This window comes from Elaeis guineensis, chromosome 8 (assembly GCF_000442705.2).
Source record: "Elaeis guineensis isolate ETL-2024a chromosome 8, EG11, whole genome shotgun sequence".
NCBI classification, from domain to species: Eukaryota; Viridiplantae; Streptophyta; class Magnoliopsida; order Arecales; family Arecaceae; genus Elaeis; species Elaeis guineensis.
This window is the reverse complement of record NC_026000.2, coordinates 33511832-33521137: the sequence shown is the minus strand read 5'-3', so window position 1 is coordinate 33521137 and position 9306 is coordinate 33511832. Positions and strand designations below refer to the sequence as shown.

General features: G+C 36.5%; 1 non-coding gene across 1 annotated transcript; it reads right to left on the bottom strand.

Moving 5' to 3' along the window:
* Positions 1-944: 944 nt before the first annotated feature.
* Positions 945-1051, bottom strand: LOC140851343 (small nucleolar RNA R71). Its single transcript, XR_012134095.1, has one exon. It is a non-coding gene; the product is annotated as a small nucleolar RNA R71 (small nucleolar RNA).
* Between the last annotated feature and the right edge of the window lie 8255 nt (positions 1052-9306).

Sequence of the window (9306 nt, the reverse complement as noted above, 5' to 3'; positions counted from 1 at the left end):
TTGCATTACCTAGACTTTTAATCTTAAAATCAATTAGACGTCAACCTTAAGGAATTCGAGCTCAATAGGACAAGGAACCCTAAGAGTTCTACCAAGTTTGAGTTGTTTGATTAGTTGGTGTCTAGGCAAGTCCCTGAGGGTGGTTTGTTAAATTGGTTCAGTTGCTAGCCTGGCCAACTCGTTTGGTGTCTAGAAAGGCAACGATGAGTGAACCTCCCACCTCTTATACTTACCTGGCTAACTAGTTGATCAATCTCCACTTGGAAGGTTTGAAGGGTCATCTTGGAACAGTTAGGAGCTGTCTAGATTTAGGTTAACCCTAGGATAGATTGAGTTTAATTTATTGATTCACTTGTTTGAAAAAAAAAAAAATTAAATTTAAATTAATTTGGTTACTTTTCTTTAGATTTAGGACTCCTTAAGATCTTCTCTTTAGAACTTTTCTTTCTTTTCCTTATACATAAAAATTTTATTAAAAAAAAAAAAATTGTATAAACATCGAGAACCGTACACCTCGTGTGTGGAGAAGAGTGTCGGGTCGTCTAGTTAGAATTGAGTCAATTCCTGTTGTTCCAATGGCTGAACCAATCCAACCCATGACCCTTAAGGATTTGTGTTATCCAGTTGGCTCCATCCAACCATCTTGTATCAGGTTGCCACAACCCACAGCTAACAATTTTGAAATCAAACCTCAAACCATAAATATGCTTCCAAAATTCACAGGATTAGAGGATGCTTATATATTTATTAGAGAATTTGAGGAGGTATGTGCAACCATGAAACTGCAATTAACAGAGGATGAGGTCAAACTTAGATTAATCAACTTTGCCCTTAAGGACAATGCTAAGAAGTGGCTTTATAGTCTGCCAAACTATTCTGTCACTACCTGGGAGGGCTTTGTGAGAACATTTTTAAAAAAGTATTTCCCCCATCATAAAACAGCTAGGATTAGGAATGAAATAAATCAATTTTACCAACTAGCTGGTGAATCATTTTGGAAGTACTTTGATCGTTTCAAGAATCTTTTGACCCAATGCCCACACCATGGAATAGAAACTTGGAGACTGTGCCAGATCATCTATGAGGGGTTAGATTCAAACTCAAGAACCATGCTAGAGTCCATGTGCCAAGGCCAATTTATGGACAAAGAAACTACTGAAGCTTGGCAATTCTTAGAAGACCTAGCCGAGAAAAATTTACAGTGGGAAACAACTAGGGAACCTGATAAAGCTACACCTTCAAGAGGAGGAATGCATCAAATTCAACCAACCTTAGCATCAGAGGCCAAGATTGCAACCTTAACACGTAGATTGGAAGCCTTAGAATTACAGAGACCAGCCAATGTAAATCAAATATCTGCACCCATGTGTAAAGGGTGCAATGCACCAAACCATGTCTTAGAAGAATGTTCCTACTCGAATGAGTGTGCACAGGTGAATGCCACCTATCAAGGACCATTGAACAATCCTTATGCACCCACATATAACCCAGGTTGGAGGAATCACCCGAATTTCTCATGGTCCCAGAATCCTAATGTAGGTAATCCAAATTTCAATCAGCAAAATCTAAGGTCCAACCCAGTGATGAACAACCCGCCAGGCTTCCATGATAATGACAAAAAAATTACCTCTTTAGAGAAAAGCCTAGAAGCCATGATGAAAACACATACCAGCTTTATGCAAACTATGGGTCAACTCATAAATAATAACACCCAAGCTATAGCCCGTCTGGAAATGCAAGTAAGTCAGCTGGCTTCGACCATTAGTGAACGAGAACATGGTAGGTTACCTAGCCAACATGAGCCAAATCCTAGGAACCAAAATGGTCCACGACCCCAACAAGGAAACCAAGTTAATGGTATAAATGCCATTCATATCTTAAGATCAGGAAAACAAATAGACAATAAGGTAGTTGCACTTGATGATATAGATGACTCATCTGCCGAGTCACCTTCTAAAACTACTACCTTTCAACCTCAAGCACCAGAAACTGAAAATTCACCTAGTCCAGTACTTAAAAGTCCTAGAGCTCCTTTTCCAAACAGACTGAAATCCAATAAATCTGAACATTTAGACAAAATTTTAGAGGTATTTAAACAAATCCAAGTTAATATTCCTCTTTTAGATATAATCCATCAGGTTCCAACTTATGCCAAATTTTTAAAAGATCTCTGCACTAGGAAAAGGACCACTAATGTACCAAAGAAAGCATTTTTGGCTGCAAGTGTCAGTTCATACCTATCTAGCCATGTGCCAATTAAATATAAGGACCCTGGAGCTCCAACAATTTCTTGTGTTATTGGAGAAACCAATATAAAAAAGGCCTTGCTAGATCTAGGAGCTAGTGTGAATATCCTTCCATATTCGGTGTATGAACAACTAGGATTAGAAAAACTTCAACCTACTGGGATCACATTACAGTTAGCCGATAGATCTCTCAGGATCCCTAAGGGAATGGTCGAGGATGTTCTGATAAAGGTTGAAAATTTTATTTTTCCTGTAGATTTTATTGTTTTAGAGACTGAGCCAGTTGCGAATCCTAAAGGACATATACCTGTCATTTTAGGAAGACCATTCTTAGCTACGGCCAATGCTGAAATCAATTGTCGAAATGGTCTAATGAAGTTATCCTTTGGGAATATGACCATTGAGCTTAATGTTTTTAACTTAGAACAGGAATCCTCTTCTCATGCTGATGTCAATGTAGTCCAAGATGGTATTTATGAATCCATTGACATTAGTGATGATGAAGTCGACCTAGAGTCTAACCCCTGGTTAATCCATGAGTCTGAGGATGTCAATGAAATACTTAAAGAAAATCAGATTAATCAGGAATCGACACTTCCTACTGAACCAATCATTGAGATGGTGAACTCATCACCTAAACCATCGATAGAGGAAGCACCCATTTTAGAACTGAAGCCCCTCCCAGAACATCTCAAGTATGCATATCTAGGACCCAAAGAAACTTTGCCTGTAATTATTGCATCAGACCTAGATCCCAAGCAAGAGGAGGAGTTATTGTCAGTTCTAAAAGCAAATCAAGAGGCAATAGGTTGGACCATAGCAGATATCAAAGGAATAAGCCCTTCTATAGTTCAACATAGAATATACTTAGAGGAAGAGGCTAAACCAACAAGAGAAGCCCAAAGAAGGCTTAATCCAGTTATGAAGGATGTAGTTAAAAAGGAGATTCTGAAACTCCTAGATAGTGGAATAATTTATCCTATTTCTGATAGCTCTTGGGTAAGCCCAGTTCAAGTAGTACCCAAGAAATCTGGGGTAACAGTGGTCCAAAATGATGCAAACGAACTTATCCCAACTAGGACCCAAACGGGATGGAGGGTCTGTATAGACTATAGAAAGTTGAATGCTGCGACAAGGAAAGATCACTTTCCTTTGCCATTTATTGATCAAATGTTGGAAAGACTAGCCGGACAAGAGTTTTACTATTTTCTTGATGGATACTCCGGTTACAACCAGATCCCCATAGCCGCTGAAGATCAAGAAAAGACTACATTCACCTGTCCATTTGGTACTTTTGCCTATAGACGAATGCCCTTTGGACTATGTAATGCACCGGCAACCTTTCAGAGATGCATGATCAGCATATTTTCAGATATGATAGAACGATTTCTAAAAATTTTTATGGATGACTTTTCTGTTTTTGGTCTAACCTTCTCCGAGTGTCTGAATCACCTGCAATTAGTTCTAGAACGATGTAAGGAGAAGCACCTAGTTCTCAACTGGAAAAAATGTCAGTTTATGGTCAAACAGGGAATAGTTCTTGGCCATGTCATTTCTAAAAAGGGGATTGAAGTGGACAAGGCCAAAATAGATCTAATTGCAAGTCTTCCACCACCTAAATCTGTGAAAGAAATACGTTCATTTTTAGGTCATGCTGGATTCTATAGAAGGTTTATTGCCAACTTTAGCAAAGTAGCATGTCCACTGACTAATCTTTTGGCAAAGGATACTAAATTTGAATTTACTCATGAGTGCTTGGAATCCTTTGAATTTCTAAAAAATGCACTTGTATCAGCTCCAATCATTCATCCTCCTGTCTGGTCTGAACCATTTGAATTAATGTGTGATGCGTCCGATCATGTTGTGGACGCAATCTTAGGTCAACGAATAAATAAGCTGCCTAGAGTGATATATTATGCAAGTAAAACCTTAAATGATGCGCAGCTTAACTACACCACAACTGAGAAGGAGTTCCTTGCCGTTGTCTTTGCTTTAGAGAAATTTAGATCTTATTTGGTTGGGACCCACACCATTGTTTACACCGATCACTCAGCCATTAGACATCTCCTAGCAAAGAAGGATGCCAAGGCACGTTTAATCAGATGGATTTTGCTCCTTCAAGAATTTGACCTAGAAATTAGGGATAAGAAAGGCACTGAGAACGTTGTAGCAGATCATTTGTCCCGAATTCCAGTTACACCATCTAGTGAACCACCCATCAATGAATCTTTCCCAGATGAGCAACTCATGTCTTTGTCTACTGAACCTTGGTTTGCTGATATTGTAAATTATTTAGCCATAGGCAAGATACCTTCTCATTGGACTAAGCAGGATAAATATAAATTCTTTGCCCAAGTGAAGTATTTCATTTGGGATGATCCTTATCTTTTTAAACAATGTCCTGATCAAATTATTAGAAGGTGTATCCCAGATAACGAAGTCATGAATATTTTATCTTTTTGTCATGATCAAGCATGTGGGGGTCACTTCGCGTCTAAGAAAACTGCTGCTAAGGTTCTCCAATGTGGTTTTTATTGGCCCAATTTGTTTAAGGATGCTCACGAATATTGTAAAAATTGTGCTCAATGTCAGAAAATGGGCCGAATCACCAAGCGACACATGATGCCACTCAACCCAATCTTGGTAGTTGAAGTTTTTGATGTTTGGGGGATCGATTTCATGGGACCATTTCCAAATTCCTTTGGAAATGAATATATTCTAGTAGCAGTTGATTATGTTTCAAAATGGGTAGAAGCAATTGCATGTAGAACACCCGATAGCAAAATGGTCATTAAGTTTCTTAAAGAAAATATTCTCTCCCGTTTCAGTATTCCTAGGGCAATCATTAGTGATCGGGGAACCCATTTTTGTAACCAACCTTTTGCAACATTGATGAAAAAGTATAATGTCACCCACAAATTGACCACACCATATCATCCTCAAACTAGTGGGCAAGTTGAAGTGTCAAACCGACAAATCAAACAGATCCTGAAAAAAAACTGTTAATGCCAATAGAAAGGATTGGTCTTTAAAATTAATTGATGCACTTTGGGCATACCGAACCGCTTTCAAGACCAATCTAGGAATGTCTCCTTATAGGATTGTGTTTGATAAACCATGTCACTTGCCTATTGAGATAGAACACAAAGCCATGTGGGCCATCAAACAACTAAATACAAATTTGAACGATGCTGGAAACCATAGGAAGCTTCAATTGAATGAATTAGAAGAACTTAGAAATGAAGCCTATGAAAATGCAAGGATATACAAGGAACGAACCAAAGCATTTCATGATCAATCAATTATAAGAAAAACTTTCAATATCGGACAAAAGGTGCTCTTATATAACTCTAGATTACATCTATTTCCAGGAAAGCTTAGGTCTAGATGGACAGGACCATTTTTAGTAAAGGAAGTTTTTTCACACGGAGCTGTTGAGATTGAAAACCCAAGTAATGGTGTTATCTTTAAAGTTAATGGTCAACGATTAAAACCATTCTTGGAATTACCTGTCAAGACTGTTGAAGATGCCATGGTTCTTTATGAACCAACTTATTCTGATTAAGTTGCTTCGAGGTTTGGTCTGGCTGAAGACATAAAACTTAGCGCTTCTGGGAGGCAACCCAGCTTATTTAAATTCTAATGTTTTCTTTGTTTTCAGTTTGCTTAGGACAAATAAATTAGATAAACTCCATTGGGGACAATGTCGGTCAAGTTGAGGGGAGAGCTTGAACAAAATCAGGTGTTATCATTTTCTTTTCCTTCCACTATGAGTTATTTCTTGCATTTAATATATTATGTAAAAAAAAATAAAAAATAAAATATATATATATATATATGAAATAAATTAATCTATAAAAGAAATAAGAGTAAGTTAGAAAGTAATTGCTAATGTAGTGAGTCACGGAGAAGATTAGCTGGTTAGACTCTCGGTGGCTTAGGTCATTTAAAGACTATTAGCACTTCCAATTGCACATGCACACTAACAAGGTAAAGTAGGTGTTAATTGTAAGGCCAATTAAGGATTTGAGTATTATTTAAATTAGATAATTTTCTCTACACCCCAATTGAAGAAATTTGAATTTAAGGAAAGAGCTACCTGCCTGAAATAAAATGCAAAACACAGAGTAAATGTGGATTGCCCTAAGCCTAGTAACCGGGTCTCTTCACCTAAGTCAAGTGTTGAGATTCGCGTCAAACGTTGGTGGGAAGGCCAGGATGCTCAGCAAAAAAAAAAAAAAAAAAAAAAAAAAAAAAAAAAAAAAGAAAAGAAAACAGTGTGAAAGCTACCTTAGTTCTTTGTTTAATCTGGGGTGTATAGAAAATTAATCGAACTAAGTTATGAAAAATGATACAATTGGCCTGTACAAGTTAATACTGAAATACTAAGTTAGTTATCACTCACACAAGTGCTATAAAACTTTAAGTGTACTCTAAGAAAGCTTCTAAGTAGACTGACTACCGATTCTAATTCGAAGCTCATTACTTAGTAATACTAGAAAACTTCTTGAATTTCGATCTTAAATTAATTTGCATAGGAAGGATCTTTTTGGAATATGATCTTATTTTGGTACATTGCTAAGGGACTAGCAATGATTAAGTTGGGGGGTGTGATTTATGTCACAAATTGACATAAAAAGTATCAATTAATATCTAAATTATCTAACTTTATTAAGAAATTGATACTTGTTATTATATTTTGCAGAAGAAGAGATCATCAATAGAAAGAACAAGGAAAGAGGATTCCAACGGCGCAAATTTTATGCAAAACGGAGTTAAATTGACCCAGGAATTGAAGAATGAAGAAAGAAGACTCAATTGGGTCAAACCCGAGTCAAATCAGATCAAAATTGGTCAAAAATCAATTGATTTGGTGATCTGGTTAGCCGCCTGGTCCACAGCAACAGGCGCATGGATCATGGACCCATCGGCGCACCATAAACCCCCTAAAACCTCTTAGTCCCACATCGGAAATTTTGAAAACCTTATAACCCCCAAATGCCTATAAAAAGCCCCCAAAGGCCCTTGTTTTATGTATTCTTCCTTCCGATCAAGCTTGTAACCCTAGATAGTGGGGTTTTTAGCTCTCTTTTCAAGCCTCGAGCTTTAAGGTTTTTGTAATAAATTTTTTTTTTTATATATAAAATCTTATTTTTATGCAATTTCATCTCTTTACATTATGCAATTTATTTTTCTTGCAATTAGGATAGTTTAATTTATGCAATTTAATTTTATGCAATTAGGTTAGTTTAAATTATGCAGTTTAAATTTATGCAATTAGGATAGTTTAATTTATGAAATTAGGGTAGTTTATTTTTCTGTATTTAAATTTTGCAAGTAGATTTAGATCATGTCTAGCTAAGCATCCCTTCTAGGGTTTGCGATGAAGCTAGATCATGAGTAGGGATTTTACATAGGGTTCTTTCTTTTTCTTAGGGTTTCTTTTTCTTCCTCTTTTGCCAAGAATTTTTGATGAACTACAGTTGGGTCAGAGTCCCTTCATAGTTCATGCTTGATTCAGTGCATAGGAGGAGAAAACCCTAAGGGATCCTAGTTATTACTCCCCTGTAAAGAATCTTGATGGGTTATCGTTGGGCCTTAGTCCCTTCATAATCTATGCTTGGGAAAGACAAGAGGAGTAGTCGTTATGATCATTAAGAAGAATTCTAGGTAGAATTCCCTAATCTAGATCTAGTGGATTCAAAAACCCTAGATCCTTAGTCTTATTGTCTTTAGCAAATAACTTTCGACTTTCGATTTTTGTTAAAGCTCGCTTGAGCATAGATTTGAAAATCATTTTTAAAATCAAGTCTCTGTGGGATCGACCCGTACTCGCTGGTCGTGCTACTCTGCACACCGTGCGCTTGCGGTTTTATTTACAAATTTTAAGATTTGCACACCAGAATCCAATTCGAAGCTGATTCGAAATAATTTCGAAAGGCTGTCAATCCCAAACTCTTTTAAACTTTTGGACCAAATCTAACTTAGATTTTAGATCCAATTAAGCCTAATTAATTTAGATCTAATCTGAAATTAATTAGTACTTAAATCTAATTTTTCATATACTCCATGGATCATAGATCAGAAAATGTTCATTTCTGGAATCGAACCTGAACCTCATGTGTAGTGCTAGCAAGACATAGTCAACTCTTCAATCTCATTTAACTCATAACTTAATTTTTAATCAAGTTAGCTTATATATTCAATCAAATCAAGTACTTCTAAATTAGACATATAAACATAGATCAATTTTTTCTTACTTTGTCTGACTTGTATGCGTGACTCCATAGGTTCAAATACTAAGCCATTAGGAGCCAATTTTTGTACTAATCGAGATACTATCTAGTAATAGTTTTCAACATCTAGATAGATTGAATTATCATAAAAAAATATTTTAGAAACTATACATATAGTTATCGCATAATTCATCTTTTTGACTCTAAATGCTCTAGAATGGTCTCAGATTAACTGTCAACCGAGATTGCTTCATCTGTATTGTATTTCAACCTTTCAAATCCATCTCATGGATTATTCTGATCAAGACTTTGCTAAATTGAAATACAATGATACATCAACTCCAATAATTCGAAGGGATCAATCTCATCTTGATTCCCATACAGACTTCACAAGTACTTGACTATACCCAGTGGCCTTCCGTCACTGCATTAGATATTCAGATAGTTCGATACCAAAGCATAGTGAGTTGCTTACAAGTTACTATGGTGATCTCAAATCTGAAGGATACTTATACCCATATATTTCACGAGCAGCTCCTGACAGCAGAATGTTCAACAAGTGAGTCACTTGTTCAATGATGATGTACCCCTACATCTCATCTATATGCCATACCAGTGTCACCACACTTCTTGATTAAGAGGACAACCAATTCATATGGCATACAATGACCTCCACTCGATAAACATCATCGTCCTGCAATGACGTATTATTTGATCGCGAACATATTTAAGAACTATACGATAAATTTTCTCTTTATCGCATACTAGCATAGTTCTAAGGACTTCATCATAGCACAAAAGTTCAAAGAAGATATAACTTTGTG